This window comes from Tinamus guttatus, unplaced genomic scaffold (assembly GCF_059628265.1).
Source record: "Tinamus guttatus ecotype Peru unplaced genomic scaffold, ASM5962826v1 Tinamus_guttatus_pri_ptg000199l, whole genome shotgun sequence".
NCBI classification, from domain to species: Eukaryota; Metazoa; Chordata; class Aves; order Tinamiformes; family Tinamidae; genus Tinamus; species Tinamus guttatus.
The window spans coordinates 324,028-341,377 of record NW_028288733.1 but is presented as its reverse complement, the minus strand read 5'-3'; positions in this window follow the sequence as shown (position 1 = coordinate 341,377).

The window sequence follows — 17,350 nt, the reverse complement described above, 5'->3', positions numbered from 1 at the left end:
TTATAGTCAAGTTTGAACTGTATGCACTATAAAATTTAATTTGCATAAGGCCAAATCACACCATTATGTGGACTCTTATTTTTTTCTATTTAGAGAGTAGTCATTTAAAAAAAAAAAACACTTTAAAATTAGACCAGCCATCATTGATAAAGGAGAAGAGAAGCTAAAATATTTTGGATTCAAGGTTGTGGCTGGAGAGCACAAATACATGTAGATAAGTATGTTTTTGTACTGGATGCGAAGCTTGGGAACCTTCTCAGCCACTGGTTTCTGAGAAATCAGTGGCAGCACAATCTCTTAACATCTCCTGTCTCTCTTTATGTCTTCTATTTATTTATTTTTGCCCCTCCTTGTCCTTCTGAATACGTTTTTCTGAGCTGCCTTATCTCATCTTCTTGTTTAAGCAGAGCTTCTATTTCTCTCTCCAACTTAACCATAAATAACAACACATTTTTGAAAGATAGGCCGTAAACGCACAGTTATGCTGCACCAGCTTCTGGAATTTTTCCAACCCATTTTGCTATAGCTGTTTTGTTTGTCTCTAACGCTTCTGTAGTGGGACTAGATTGTTCCCAAGTGTACAATAGTGAAGTAAGACTTCCATTGTTGGCAGAGGGATGGATTTCTGCTCTGCAGTCACTGACATCCTGTAGAAGGAAAGGAGACAAATGTGGAAAGATTCTCAAGGACTATCAGGAAAAAAATGAAGAATCATCTGAAGTAATCCAGGCGTAAAATAACACTAACTCCACAAATAGCAGCAGCTAGTCGCAGCCCTGCAAATACCTTCTCTGTAGAACCATTCAGTCGAAAATGTAATTCAGTTTTGCGCTGTAATTCTCACCATAATTTGTCGCTTGTGGAAATGTCTCAGTTCCAAACTGGAGGGTGGAAAGGGGCACATCTAAAGAAAGGGAAAAAAATTGAAATGTTTGTAAGGTTTGAGTTGGTAATGTTTGTGAGGTCTTGTAAGATGTAAGTGTTCCAGGGTATTTATATGCAAAAGTGAAGACAGGGAGGGGAAGCCACTTTTTGGGTACCTGGTTTTATTTTTTTCCACATTTACCTTATGTGAGACAAGTTTGCCTATTTTTATATTTTTGTCTTGATACTTTATTATTGTCTTTTAAAATATATTATTATCTTTCAAAATACAATGTACTAAAGTATATAGGTTATTCTCCTCAAAAGTTATTTTATTCCAAGTCATTCTGGTTTGTATTCCGGTTTGTAACAGATTTTCTCCATTAAATCAGACAGAAGCTGGCTTCAAGTTGTAAGTACTTAAAGATACAAAAGTGCCATGGAAACAAATGATCAGAAGGGCTCTGAAGACATTCTCTTAATAATCACTATCCATTCTGTGTTCTGTGCCTAGAAATCCTAATACCTCAAGCAGCATTTTTTCTTTAAATGGTCTATAAATCAAAAATAGTCATGTTTATATTTCTTCAGAAAAATAGGTAGTATATATTTTCACCTGCAGTATTTCCCTGCTGAACTCCTGTCATGGTATATAAAAATCCATGGTGGGGGTGGGGTTTTTGTTGTTGTTGTTGTTGTTGTTGTTTTGTTTTTGTTTTAAGCATACAAAGGCAATAAAAATGAGCTGATGTATTACTGATGTTACTACTAATTAAGTTGTTTTCCCCACTCTGAAAATGTGTCAGTTCTATGTCTTAACCTGTTCATATTTGATTTGGACTGTCATGCTATTCCTCTAAGCTTATTTTCTGCTAACTGCTTAATTTTGCACATCATCCAGATTTTCCCCAATGAAAGGCATTCAAGATTAATTTCCCCAAGAACATCTGCAGCACCTCCCCCGGGCTCTCTGATGCTTCTGTAAAGCCATTTCTTATTTTTAACAAAATCTTCAGAAGTAAAATGAATCTTTTGTGTGATCGGGTTGTCATTTTGCATTGTGTTGTTGGCTGTATAGTGTTCTACTCTTGCATTTTCAGTTTGTAGGATTACTTCTAGAGAAATTAGAATATGTACAGATGGAAGAGGATGTCATACTTTTTTAAGACTTAATTATTGGCAAAAATCTTATTACTGAGGGAAGGAGAATTTCACTGAGTACTTTTGTGAAATTTTGCACAGCATAGCTTGCATCTAATCATGTGCAATACTCTGCTCAGTTTAACATCTCAATCTCTTTCCTTTGCGGGTTACAAACTGAACGTGTTCCGGGCTCCAGAGATGATGATGATGATGCAGTCACAGTCTTGTGTTCTCCCGGTTTAGCCAAATAGTGCCAAACAGCACATGAATACCCGGGTGTTACAGGTGTAAAGCTGTCATCTTCTTTGCGCTCAAAGGAATGAATGAAAACACGCAGATGCCAAGGAAGCAAGGAGGGATGGGGCTTTAGGGCCGCCTATTTTTCATAGCCAGGTGACTGAACAGAGAGATTTTTACATTTTTGTGCATTGCTCTTTGCACCCTGTCAGCCCGCCTCAACTCCTGAGTATTTTCTGTGCTCAGCAGCTACCTTAGGCAGTGTTAACACCCCAGTGAGTTTCCTGAAGATAGCTATAAAAGCATATATTGGGTAGGCAGTATGCCAGTTTGCCTGCTCTCTGCAGACTGTTTCCCTCCCTTCCTTCCTCTCAGCTCCAGCTCTGTTTGCTTTTCCAGCCAGCTCACAGCCATGAGAAATGGTTTCTCGGCTAGTGAAGAGCCAAAGGGCCCACTCCGGTTCCTTCCATAAGGCAACCCCCCAGAGAACAGGAGAGCGTGTATGAGACAGGTTCTAAGGAGACACCATGTGCGAGTTCACCTAAACGGTGTGAGCGATGACACAGATGAGACCGTGGCAGATATGAGTTTGTTTATGTAACTCATACAGCCCTCTGCTGATATCTAAGAAATCATAGCCTCTGCCAAACAAATTGCCAAGGGTGAAATTAATAGGCTGTTCCAGCAAGCCTGTTAAAAAGGAGAAGTGGGGGAGGGAGGGAAAGAAAAAGTACTTCAGCCTTTTTGGAGCTGTCAATTTAGTCTAGGAAACACAAGGCTCCCAGCTGTGAACTGAAATTAATAACACAGCCTAACCACCTCAGTGAAATTATGTGAGGAATAAAAGGATTTAAAATACTTCAATTTTATGAGAAAGTTAGTTTATATGGGCAATAGCAGAAGACATCACTACATGCAATTTCAAAACTGCCAGGTTCTCAAGAGTTGCAAACCACTGCTTCAGAAACGTTAATAAATAACTGAAGTAAATGCTGCATATTTCTACAGTCCAAAACCAGCACACTGTTCAGTGCTGCACATTGTTCAAAAGCCGGTAGAGCATCTGCAGCGGTGTGAGCTGCAGTTTGCAAGGGCATGGGGAACCCAAGGGAAAGTGTCTATTGCAGGCTGGGCACCGTGTGATAGGAGACAGGCTGCACCGCTGTTCTCATGCACTTACAAGCCTTTGACCTTGCACGGGGCAGAGGAGGGAGAAATGTTTCCAGTGGAAGAAAATTAGAATATGCACTCAAAACAGTGAGCTTTAAGGGTTAATGTAGGAAGAAGGGTATGGATCAGTTATTTTCTGTTGGCTTTCTCCGTGAGGGTAGTAGTAGTGATATAAGCGAATGGCCAGTGGTTTACTTGCTATGTTTTCTCTTCTAATTTTTTTCTGAATAAGAGTTAAAAACATTTTTTTAATATAACTTTGTGTAGTCGTAGTGAGGCTGTTCAAGAAGGCAAAAAAACTTTTTTTTGGTTTTTTTTTTTTCATTGTATAAGGTAATCGAACTTCCTTATCTATAAAGTTGTGTTGATAAAAGTAATTTTCTTTGACATTTCACCATTATTTTGAGTTTTTGTTGTCTTTTTCTTTAGAGCAATGTGTGAGAAGTCACCCATATGCTCCTGTTGCAGCTGTATAACTGTTTTTACATTCCTCCATATTTATCTCTGTCTCCAGTATCTTACTGTTCACCCGGCAGTCTCTAAAGCTGATGAAGCTTCAGCTGGGGACCACAGACCCTGGTGACATTTTGGTTCTATTCAGTCAAAGTGATTATTTCTGCCCTATTTATTGTGCAGTGTTTTGAAGGGAGAGTTTAAGCTTTAGGTTGCTGCAGCTGGGCCTCACCTGGAGGTAGGCCTAGCCCACACTGCTGGACAAAAGGCAAAACTTCGAGGTTAGGAGCGAGGCGGCGGTGTTTGCAGGCTCCCCAGGGTTATTTGAGTTACCTGAGAGAAACTGTCGTTTTGCTTTGTTCTAAAGAGTGAGAGGACATCTAGGAAAAGAGGCCAAAATGAGCAATTTCATCCTGGAAGGAAATGCCGGATAACATCTCTGGCTCGAGAGTATGAGGCAGCTTGGAAGGCTGCTGAGAAATCTGGAGCTGGCCTGTGGCGGGAGGCTAAATTTCCCTTGAGGAAGAATGATGGGGAAAACAGATGTTGTCAAAAACCTAATTTCCTGAGCAAGAAGGAAGTGTCAGCAACACAACTGGGCGCCAGACTCAATAAGCCGCGTTTTAAAGTGACCCTGGGGGAGGAGGGCCATCTGAATGGGGACACCCACCATACCATCAGCAGGAAAATGGGGCAAAAAACAGCCAAACCTGACAAAGAAATACTGGACAGCAAGTGTTTCATCTCCTCCTCCTCTGAGTGTCGCTCTTGCCCGAAGCATTTCTCAGCAAAGCAAAGGCATGGAAACAGCTTTTTTCAAAAGGAGTTAGTGTGGGGTTAAGATTGCGTAGGCTGTGTGTGCTTATCGGAGACCAACAGTGATCCTATTTTAAAAAAATAGTGACACATGTTAGTGGAATTTTATGATTTCAAGCCAGTTTTTTGAAAGAAGCTTTACGTCTCTTGCTGTAGGGCTACGTTTTGAAAAATTGAATGGTGTGGAAGTCTTGAAATAAATTTGCATCGTTTGACTACTGCTGCTATCCATAGAAATATTCCTGTTACTTTAAAAAAAATACAAAATAATACGTCTAATGTAGACAACGAAGGCACACGCAGAATTAGCTTGGTTTTAAGACAGCTTTTTGCAGTGCCCAAATGTTTTGCTTAAAACCCTTTAAGGTGGAGGACTCTAACGACAGTTTGCTTTAAATGTAGCTAAATGTGTAGAAGTCTGAATTCTTAGTCTGGCTATTAATGTCTGTGTCTCTGGGAAAATGGACTGATAAATCTGTCCCAGAGCCAACCTAGGGAATAAATAAATCTCTCCAACTGCAGGAGTTGCTGGGAACTGCAGGATCACAGCCGTTTGCTTTCCACGTTCATCATGCTGCTTTGACTTTCACAGTTAACCTGTGCAATCCCCAAATATAGCCCTTTCTAATGAAGAGGTAAAAACTGGCTCATGGAGGCAACTACTTCTTTGGTGAAATACCACAAATATACAAAAAAAAAAAAGACAAAGTCCAGTGATTCCACATTAAAAAAAAATACACATGTACTTCCCTACAGACAGAAGAAATCAAATCGTAAAACAGGGTTTTTACTCATGCTTCTAAATGATTTTGGTGGGGGACCCCCAGATCTAAAACTTTATTCAAAAAGTGCTACTCTGTCAGGCTTCCTCCTGGGCTCAGCTCCCTGGTGTTTTTCTGCTGCCTTAGCTTCCTGCTTCTTTCCTGCACCTACTTCTGCCCTTTTGCTGCTTCCTGTTCACACACACACGCCTTGCTGCCTGCACTCCTCAAATTTGTCTGAATGCTCCGACCAGCCACTGAATCGTTGCTTCTATGCCAGCTTCATTTCATGTCCAGCAATCAATGGTTTCACCTATTTATTCAGTAAAGGTGTTTATTAATTTTGACATATATCCAGAGTAAAGGATATTTGTCATTCCTACTAAACTTGGTGAGACTTGATCCAACCTATTTCATCAGTTCTCTCTTTTTTTTTTTTTCCTTGAAATAGCTTATGCTGCTCAGAGGCCTGTAAGAAGAAAACTGAATATATAAAACAGAAGGATTAAAGGTACTTTGTAAGCTGTGACACTTTTAGTCAAAGAATCTTAGCGGTGTTACAGATATTAGAATGTGAAAAAGTAATAATAAAAAACTGTAAATATGATTCACATTTTACTGATATGAATCATAAAGTCAAAGTGGATGAGGTATATCACTATGGGAAGGATTTTTTTAAGCTGACTTCTTTACAGAACCACACCAACCTTGTCTCAAAATTATTGTATTTTAGTACTCTAAACTCATGTTAATGCTTAATAATAGGTAGTGTGACTGAATTCAACATGCTTCAATTTATGACCAAATTCTCTCCAGAGGGAGATCCCAGTTTCCTTACACTGCACATTCAAAAGTTGCGTAAGCCTCTGTATACAAAAATACTCATTGTTGCATTCAGACAGAGTTGTAGGTATACAAAGATACAGGTGAATACAGCTTGCAGTTATTTGGACCACATAGGCACAAGCAAAAAACCATCTCTAATTGGGACCATGTAGATTGGTGCAGTTTGGTAGTTGTTTGGTGCCTCCCTACATGCAAAGCAACTGGGGAGCCTGGCATTGTGAACATCTGCCTATTTATACTTGGAAGGGTTGGATATAACAATAGATGAAAAATAGCAAATTAATATATCTAGATTCCATTATGAAGTCCTCTTTTTTATGGTTGGATATAGACATAGCAGTTTATGCTTAGTTTTTGAAAGTCTTCCCAAGTACATTTTGATTAAATTTTGATTAAATGTCCCTTTCCTATCATAACAAACTAATACTCAGGATGCTTTCCCCCCACTTTTTTTCCTTTTGTAAAGGAATCTGCCTATGCCCCATTCTTTTAAGTACTTCCTGCACATGGGTGGTACTTGCTTTTTTTCTTCTTCCTCTGAATTTGTGATACTTAGCCAAGTTTTTTTTAAATCTTTTCTCTTAAGTAATTGTGAGAATTTCCATGGGAGGTGGGCAGGTACTGAGTTTTCTCTCCTAAGCAATACAGATGATGCTTTCAAGTTTAAAGATGAAGGGGAAGAAAAAAAGAACAAAAACTAATACTGTATAAGTAAGAGGGTTTGTGTATGAGTAAGAGAGTTTTTGAAATATTTCCCATTCTGAGGCAGGCAGTTAAGGCAAAGTGAAGTCTGTATTTTATACTGGCACCCTGGGGAAATAAATGACTTTATTAGTCGCTATTAGTTGTTCTTTCTATTAGTATGTTTCTCTCCTGTTATGTTGTCTGATTATGGAATACAGAAGAGGTAGGGGTGTTTTGCCATAGCATATTTTGTGAGAATCATGGACAAGGAAGAAAATTAAAAAAAAAAAAAAGCTACATGCTGAAAAGAAAGGTGTGGAAGATTTTGTTCCCTTAGGTCATTAGCCTAGGGGAAAAAAAAAAAAAAAAACTTTGGAAAGGATATCTTTCAGGTTAACTATTGTCTAGCTGAATGCATGTTTTTGGAATGAAGTAATCTCTGTAAGATGTTGGAAGTAATTCTTGGCACAAAGCCCAAAAGAGTTAATCAGATGTTTTTGAATTTTGTGAACCAGTTGAGCAACTGTTCAAGCCTTCAAGGAAGTTGGAAGACGAACAGATTCTTAGAGTTCGCACATGCAGGTCTGGATTGATATAGGAGTCGTCTTTTGCAGCCAGTATGTCATTATCCTAGCAATTACCTTTTTTTGTACTAAACTGCTTTCTCCATAACAACCTGGAAGAGGTTATTTAAAAGAAAGCATTGTTATCAGAAACTGTTTCTTTACCACTTGCAAGCTATAACAAAGCAGAATAGTTGTTATGCATGAGATAGGGTTTCTGACAACTAATTCTAAAATGTGCTTTATCAGTAAGCAAGTGTTAACCGAGTCCTTATTTGGCACTCTTGGCCTCTTTGCAGTGCTTAACATCATTTGCTGTTTGAATAGTGCTTCGAGAGGAGATACTGTATTAGATTTTGCCAATCAATGCAAAACTGGGTAAGAGCCTTTTATCAAATCCTGTCGTCTGCTGAGCAAAGCAGATCCCATTAAAGTTGATATGGATGAGCAGTCATTTATCCCTGGATAGAATTTGGCCCTTTGTGAAACACCATTTGGAATTAATATTCAAATCTCTTAAACGATGAGGAACTAAGCTTTGGGATTCCAAAAATTCTTCATGTGCCAGGCAACCAATGATGAATGTAAAATAGCGTTATAAGGACCCAAGTAAAACTATCGCCCAAGAGAAAATTAAGCAAGTGCCTGAGGCTCGGGAAGAGGTACCTGAAAACAGCAATGACTTGCCCATCCTGCTCAGGGAGATTTCTAAGTGTCATGTAATCCTATATGTAATTTTGACTGGGTAAGCACCAAGCACTTCAGGATATAACCTCTGAGGGGGATGCACATGGGCATAGAAAGATTGGATTTGTATTGTTGATTCTTGGTTGGTGTGGTCTTAATGGCTCATTGGTTCTGGGGTAATGAGCTGATTTTTGGGAGAACTTGCTTGCTGAATGCTGGTGGTGAGAACAAAACACTGTCTTGGTCGCTGAAGCCAAATGGGAGTAAACAATCCACTGATTTTTTTTCTGTAGGTAAGTTTTCACATTCTTGTGTCATTTGGCATGTGTGTCAATGAAGTGAAAACAGCAAGCAAAAGTTAAATTTTATCTTGTTCTATAAGCACCATTACTATGTTCTGTTGTTCCATGCAAAGCAAGACAGGTTCAGGCCAGTCTCATCAAAGTGCAGGGTATCTGTGTATCAAGATTCTGTATTCTGGCTTATTGTAAGTCCTTGTTACTGAATATTTTGCCCTGCACATATCAACACCAAGAAAAGGTGCATGTTGTTGTAGGAAGGTTCACCAGGATGCCTTATGGTTTCCAACTTTGTGCTGTCACACAAAAGAGTTATGCTCCTACCAGTGTTACCGGTAATTTAAAAGATGAGACCCTGCTCATAATTTCTGTACTTAATTCAAATTCTGTGTTTTCCTTCTCTTGAGCAGAAAGATGCATCATCTGTGTGTTTCTCAGTATTGATTTCTCAGCCAAAAAAAATGATACATGCTCATATGTTATTGTAGGGAAATGCTGTGCTGAGGATCTGCACCACCTGCGCCTTGCTGGTAATGTACAGGGGAGTGTTAGCGAATTGTCCTTGGCTGGCTGGGAATGGGGAGCTAGCCGCTTAAGGTAAACAACTTTGCAGGGCTGAGAAGAGCCTATGCGGCCGGGACATAGCAACCCCCCTTAACAACCAATCGTAGCTAACCTGGATATCCCTCAGATGCTTGTAGGTATAAATATATGCGCACTTCTGCTAATAAACGGAGCAAGATCTAAACTCATATTGAGTCCGTGTCTTGTAATCCAGCTCGGCTCCCAACATGTAATAGTGATTTCCTTTTTTAACTTCAAAACATTTTCTACAGTATGAATCTTTGTCTGCCTGCAGTGATAAATGAACGCAGGTGGTCGATAACTGCTGAAGCTTCCATCTAGGCTCTCCTGGCTCATGGACATGGCTCTGGAGCAGCAGGGCCTGAGCAAGCTCCGCTCCGGAGCTGCCGGGAATATTGCCTCTTGCCTCTGCTTAAATGCAAGGAATGAAATGCAGCCTGGCGGGCTCATACCCCAGCGAGGCCCAGGGCTGCTCTGGGTGAATTAAAGGGTGTTCTGAGCTGCCGAGCTTGGCTTTGGCTTTCCAGGGACGCAGTCCCCCTGTCCCAAGTGCTCTGCTTGCATGTGCCTGTTGTTTTCACCATTTAAATTTCAACACGCCGGATAACTGAGTGGTGCAAGATATATAGCTGTTACAAGGCTCCTCTGCTACTTTTTATCTGCATGTGGTTTGAGGTTTTTATTAGCATCTAGCTCTGCCTATTAATTACAATGATGAGCAGGGTGAAATTAAACAATGCTAAAGGACTGGCAGGGCCTGTTTAGTAGATGCAAGATTTGACTTTTAGGGAATAATAGATAATAAAATAGTAAAACTAGGAATATTTGCATCTGAACTGCTTGGGGGAAACCAAAAGCAGCACACTGAAATGAAACACAGCCACAGAGTAAAAACAGAAAGACGTATTAGGGACTATACAACAATGTGCCATAGGCATCTTTACTTAACTTGTGGAGCCAAAAAACTTTTATATTCACTTGTAGTTAGTGAAACTAAAAGTGAATATAGTGTAGTTAGTGTGGTATTCATGGAGTTCAGGAGGTGAACTCTCAGCATATCAAAAAAAGCTATTGCAACTCCCTACTGAAGTTTTGGTGAATCTTCTCAAATATGAGAAAAAATGTCTGCATGTGTGTTCATACGACTTTCTTGGCAGTCATAATCAGCCTAGCTTGTGGTTCGGGCCTAAAGGTAGCTGAATGATGAGAAAAGTCTGCTCTGACAGTTTTGAGGACTGCCTTTTGTTTTTTTTTCCCTCAAGAGTAAAGGGAATCGATTCCACAGATAAGACTAAAAAAGAACATTTAATATTGGGAAGAATTATTACAATTAACTTGATAGGCTTCAAGTCTGCATGTTTCTTAAATTCTATTTTTGTTTAAAAAAAATGGACATTGACTTTCGATCAAAGGCAGAATAGGGGTTGAATTTCTATTAAGGAGAGTATACTATCAGGGAAATATTACACAGCTAAGGAATTATGTTTACCTAGACAATTATGCCGGTGCAAGAAGTCAGAATACAACGGGAAGGTTAGTAGACACTGTTGTTGAATATTGGTTGCTGTGTGAATCTCAGTGTAGTATTTATCGACAGTATCAGATAAGAAATACATAGTACTTCACTATGCTTCCATATGCTTCCATATCCGCTAAAAATATAGAACTTGATATGCAATTATCAAAAATAATCTTTTATGGTGGATTTTAAATAAATGATTTTGTGAGTGTAAGAAAAAAGACTTGGTGTCTCACCAGTTACAATACGCAACAATTTAATGGTTTGCCAAACCAACAGACTCATCAAACCTACCTCCTTCTGGTTTTATGAGGAGTGTAAACAGAGATAATGATTTTTTTTCTATTTTAATGATAATACTATTGCAATCCACCTATTAATTTTTGTTAATATAAAGGAAATTGAGATTTTATTAACAAGTTAAGCACTCAGTGACTAATGAAGCAAATAATAAAACACGTCTGTGATATGACTGTGATATAGTAACGTATCCTTGTTGATATCTTGTAGCTAGACTGGATCCTTCTGAAGCTGAATATAGTGGTTTCAGAAAAAGCAGAATTAGGCCCTGGAAAGAAGAAACTTACTTTCTGATTTTATTTTCCATGAGAATCACTGACTTATTTGCCTTGTGGAAAAGTACTTAGGAAAAAGTCTAGTCTTAAACTGCCTTGTAATCGTGTTGCAGTTTGCAGTATTTGCTTTGTAAATATTAATATTTGACTATCATTCCTTGTGCCAGTACTCTAAATTAGAAATCCCTGGAAGGGTTGAGGTATTCATAGTTCCGAACTCTGAAATATAGTACAACTTTTGTACTGGCAAATGAGTAACACTGCTTATGAGTAACAATGTAAAAGAACCCTGCAACCTAGATGTGAAACTTTTAAATCATAATTGTCTTGCTAATTTATTTTAAAAATTCATAGGGTATTCACATGTCTCCAACTCCTCTAATATATGACTGAAAACTGGTATTTCCAACCCTTGCCTGGAAGATGCAACACCCTCAGAACAAACACTGACACTCCTTATCTTCCCAGACGCATAAAAGAGTCTATTGGTATAAAACTAAATATAAGGGCATGCCTATGCCTGAACTTCACTAAGATTTCTTATATTTGCCACAGCAATGAGAGGAGGAGTGAACAAACCCTGTCCGTATTTCTAGGGGTCAACATTTTCATTTTCATTGTGAGAAAACACACTGAAATCTTTTATTATTGTTATTATTTTAAAGTGTGCTCCAGTTCGGTACCCCATGATGAATTACTCTGCTGTTAATGCTGCATATGCGCTGACATTTCTAAGCCTCCTGGAGGTAGATTTCTGCCAGAAGCAAATCCTAACAATACGTGTTAACCTGAGTTACTCTTTGTTCAATCCCAACACGAATGTGCATGGGACGTGGTGTTTGTTTTTTCTTGTGGCTTTTCTGCAAGCTCACACTGTTTTTCTTATGCTCTGCCAGCGTGGAGAAGCCAGTCTGGTGAGCACTGTGATTCACCGTGGTAGGTACAGTTGGGTATTTCTCCCGTGTTTTTCCCAGGTGTTTATTCTCATGTGTAAACCACTGGTGAGAAAGCAGCATGCATGTGTGAGCAGCAGGCAATCGAAATGCAGCTTCTTGAAGCTATGTGCTGGGCATGGAGCACATCAGCCGAGCGAGAGCTCCTCTGAGCGCGGAGAGGTCTGGAAACTTGCTGTGCCTGGTATTGCCTGTCAGATACTGCATTTGAGTTAGAGCAAGGGCTTAGCTGCTTGTCTAAAGATGGTCAATTTTGCACTGAATCACACTTCCGGTAATTTTGGTCTGCCACTAAAAGTGCAAGAACTTCCACTAACTAAAACCTTGAGTTGTGATTAACCAAAGAAATATAGGTAATCAGTCTTTGAAAAATACTTACATCTGTAAAACTCCTTAAAAATCATGAGATTTGGCAACAAGTGGTGTCCAATCATTGTTCATTGGATTTGTCCTGTCACCAGATACAGCAAAGCAATCTCAGGTAATAGTGTGGTCAATAGCTCTGTTACTTGTCCGCAGTAAGTTCATTTTCTTAAAACTCCTACTTCCTTATACATATGAGGCATCTGTGCTGACTAGAGTACTGTAAGCAAATAAGTTCTCTTTCTGTAATGTTTTTTTATAGATGATTGCCTATTCTGCAGAAAGGTAACGTATTTCTAGTTCTGCATAGTGTGTTTACGTGTCTTAATCAGATCTCCATGTGGAGCTATGAGTATAATTACAAGTTTGTTTCTCTTTTGCCATCTGCAGTTTCTTTCTCTCCTCCTTGGGGTTTTGCAGTCATTGTGGAAAGTGACTTTTAGCTTGCAGTAACGTTGATACCACTGTAGCTATCCATGTGTTCCTCAGCAGGGCAGGCAGACTATTCCCTGGACACAAACTCGGCCAAAATCAATGAGTACCGTGGATATTTTTCTTTAAATGTGCATCCCGCAATGCTTTCCTCTGCCTCATAACAACTGGAGACTCCAGTACTTGCTTGAGGAAGGCAAACTGAGCAGTGGCAGTTTAGCTAATGAGAGCTGAGGAGCACTACAGTTCTTGTGGCAACGGCTGTGGTGGGGCTGCATTTTTTTAACTTCTCCTTTCTTTCCTGACTCCTACTTCAGCCTTCATTTACTTCCCCTCCCTGTGCTCTTTTAGCCCTTCAAGAGTATAATGAGACACTGGCAAGGATGTATCTCTATTCCTTTTGTTTACCCTACCTAGAAGATCCCACAAAACATTAAAGAAAACCTTTTGAAGTGAGAGACTAGGCAGAAGAGAAAAAATGTAGAATGTGTTTTAATTTCATTTACATGGAGGAAATATTGATAGCTTTGTTTGAAAAATAGCTAGAGAGAAAAAGGAATATTTTGTAGGCAAGGAGTATTTTGTAGGCAAGTTTTTAAGTTAAAACAGGAGGGGACCTATTATAAGTAACATAGTCACACATGAGTTACTACAATAGGGAGCAGCAATTAGAAACACATGGCCCGTACAGTACTTGCAGTTATCTAACTGGCATCAGTTTTGCGTTATTGGAGCCAAAAAGCAGGGAGGAGTATTACTATTATCCCATCTGTTGCTGTGAGGAGCCTGCAGATTTTGCTGCCTTTGGAAACGGCTGCAGACATCCCTGTCCCCCCACCCTGCACTCTGCAGCACCCCAAGGGGAAAATTCAGCAAGGTTCTGCTCCATAGCTGCTGTGCCCCCCAAACTGCTCTCTAGGCACACTGGGTAAGCAAGAAAATTAGCAGGTTGGTTAACTTTCCAGAATGAGATACTGCAGGACTATGAAATAAGATAGAGGAAAAAAAACAGGGAAGCGGGGGGGGTGGGATCCAAAAAGGACCCTTCTCAGCCCTGGAGTTGTAAAGTTGATTGGACTTTGGAACCTGCTCAGATGTGGTGTTGTGTATGTACAAGCTTATTTCATACTCTGATGTTACAAGAATACTTGATCAGTGACGCAATGCTTACTTAATGCTGAATACAGCTGAGGGGAGCATCAGTCCTGCTTCGTATTTTATTAACTATAGCCAATGCAGTGGTATTTATTTTTGGTACTCAGTTCTGGCTTTAAAGCACAGATTGTAGCATTTACTCCGCTGAGCTCTTCTTTAGGAGATGTTCCCTGAGTAGAGGCAGTCAATATTTCACTGATAAATACTGACATTAGATTAGATAGCATGTAATTAAAAATGCTTGTCGATTTCTTCTTCAGAAAAGTTGCATTTGAATTCTTTAAGTAACATCGACCTTCAGAGTACTGACACATTTGCAGATTGCATTCACTATGATCCTTGACACTCTAAAGGTAGATCTAGCTTAAAGAAAAATGATTATTATATGTATAATGGCATTATAATAAGAAGAAGTTGGCAGCACTAAAAATTACTTGTTTATTAGGAACTGTGGCCATTTATGTAAATCTTCCACAAACTTGTCTAGATTGCCTAGGAGTCTTTTTCAGTCAGCACACACACACCAAACCCTTCCTGTTAAATGGCACCTGGGCTTCTCTTCAGATAGAATGAATGCAGTATTGTCTAGGTGAAGATTCTCATAGGTTTAGTGAGCCTGAATATCTATAGCATGCTGTGACTGTAAAATGTATACATTCTTGATACAGACGATTTATGTTAGTTATAAATGTATTAAATGGTGGATTTGGTGGTATTTAGAAACCATATTAAAATACTTGCCATATATTTAGATACAGGTTCTAAGAGGAGTAAAGTATATCAAAGCCTTTTTTTTTTTTTCTTTTTAATAAGTTGAAAATGGTTGAGCCAAGCTGCAAGTCAATGAGGACAAATATCGCATTCCTTGGCTTTTCTCTGGGGTAGAGAAAACATTTCTGATCCCCATGGGCAGCAGACTGGAGGCAGGGGAACGTGAGCACTTTGCCCCTTGGCGCGGTGGCTTGTGCTGCAGAGCAGCAGCCCCGATGGCTGATCCATAATGGCACTTAGAAGCTTTTTTATACAAAGGAAGTACAGTGCATACGTGCCGTGGATTGGGCCAAAGCTGCTGAGGGTGAAGAGGAATAATGTCACACTCACTTTATCCCTTTATGCAGCATCTGACACCAGCCCAGGCACAGCTCAAAAACAGATTTTTTAAAAATTTATTTTTCAACATTTTTCTTCAGCTTAATAGAATGAGATTATTTCAGTCATGCTAACATCAGCAAGAAATCTCAGATGTAAACAAACGGCAAGGAAATGGGAAGGTATGGTTATTGACAGCTATTAACTTGCTTCAGTAGAGAAGCTAATCAAGTAGTTCAAGACACACAAAAGATTGTGTTTTAAAAGAATGAGATTTCAGTAGATTCTACTGTTAGCTTTTAAAAATGTATATAGGAAATGCTACTTTTTTATATATAGATTAAACCAACAACCAGAAAATACTGTCTGGTTGAAAGCAAGCATGGACTTGGCAAGAAAATGCTTTTGTTCCTTAACTGTTATTATGATAAGGGCAATGATGGCTAGCTGTTACTACAACATCTGTTTCCATGCAATTTGTCCAGAGCTGGATAATCTGGTCTGCTGACAAAGCCCCATATAATTTCATTTTATGTAATAGGCTAGTGAACTAAAAGCAATAGCTTCAGCAACAAGAAGTTAAAGCTTGAGGCTCCTGAGGGGTAAAGGAGGGCCTCCTTAAGAAGTGTAGCTTGTGTTTTAAATATGCCTATTTAAATGGGAGGTGAAATGAAATTAACCCCATCCATAGCACCTGGCAAAAACAGGATGCTTCTCTTCAGGCATACTAACTGCAAAACAAACAGCTGAGGTGAGGAGGCTTGTGGAAATAATGCATATTTTTATAGTGAAATGAAAGCTCTGTGATTTAAATCTCAGTGCTAAATTAAATTTCAGAAGCAGACAGAATCAAAGACAGTATTAAAGACCTGCAGAGGGCTCAGCTTGTGCTACAATAAACTATCCTAAATTTTTTTTGGCTTTTGTACTGCCTGTGAATACTGATCCTTCCACTCTGGTGCCAGCTGCTGTGTAAAACTACCTTGGCCATAATCCTACTTTCCTGACAATTTTATGTTGCAGCAGGTGCTATAGACATGAAATGCCTTATTTTCCAGCTGCTGTTTCTCTTTTTAACCAGCTTTGCTATTTTCCACAGGGCTGGATATGATAGAATTGAAATGGCAGACAGGGGAGGAGAAGGCAGACAAATGTTGTGTGTCAAGAGGCAGGCAGTATGGGGCGAAAAAGTGGGGACCCCCTGGTAGGCTAAATGACCTTTAGTTATGGGTGATTTTGTGATTGGAAAGCATTTAAAAAAAAAAAAAAAGGGGGTTGCGGGGATGTCCTTTAATACCGGCCTTTACTAAGACAATGGAAAAGGGAATAAATGTCCTGGAAGCTCAGTGTTACTGAACTTCATACAGGCAGGTTCGTGCCCCAGAGGAAAACAGCCAGGCTTTCTAGGATGTAGTCATGGATTATCGAAGGGAAAACCTTTATTTTCTGCCGGAGCTGCGCACTGGGTATGTTTTGTGTGTTCTGTTTACATCTCTGGAAAAAGCTGAAGCAAGTTTAATCATTAGGGGGCAAATGGCGCACGCGGAGGGTGCAGGGCCGCGTGGGCAGGACTGTGATGGCCCTGGCGCAGGCTTGCGGAGTTAAAACCATTGCTCTCGATTGCACTACAGCAACCCCAACCAACAACGTGAAAGCAATACAAATATTTGCGTGGAAGCGTTATAAAAATGCAGGGAGGGGACTGCGCTGTGGGTGCTACAGACACTGGAGTTGCTCATCCCGTGCTGATGCCAAGTGGCCCCAACGTGAACTATTTTATCTGCCATACAGGGACAGTGCTGATCTAGCTTCAGGCTGGGTTGTCCTGGGGTTTTTCACCTGTTGTGCTCCTCTCCCCCAGGAATTCATGCTGACCTTTGGACTAAGGACAGTGTGGTGGGAGCCAAACTGCCCGCAGCCAGGGAGGGTTCAGACAGGAGCACTGAAACCCGCTGTGAGCAACGGCCATTAGAATAATCCCGTTTTAGCTATTAAAAGGGTAAAACACATGTGTTGGGCGAAACTTAAAGGACGCGCCTGCTGGCGCCGGGCCTAGCCCGGCTGAGGGGACGCTGGCGCCGGGGCCCCCGCGCCATCCACAACGCCACGTTAGTCCCGCCCGCCTCCAACGGCTCCTCCGCAACGGCTGGGGCAGG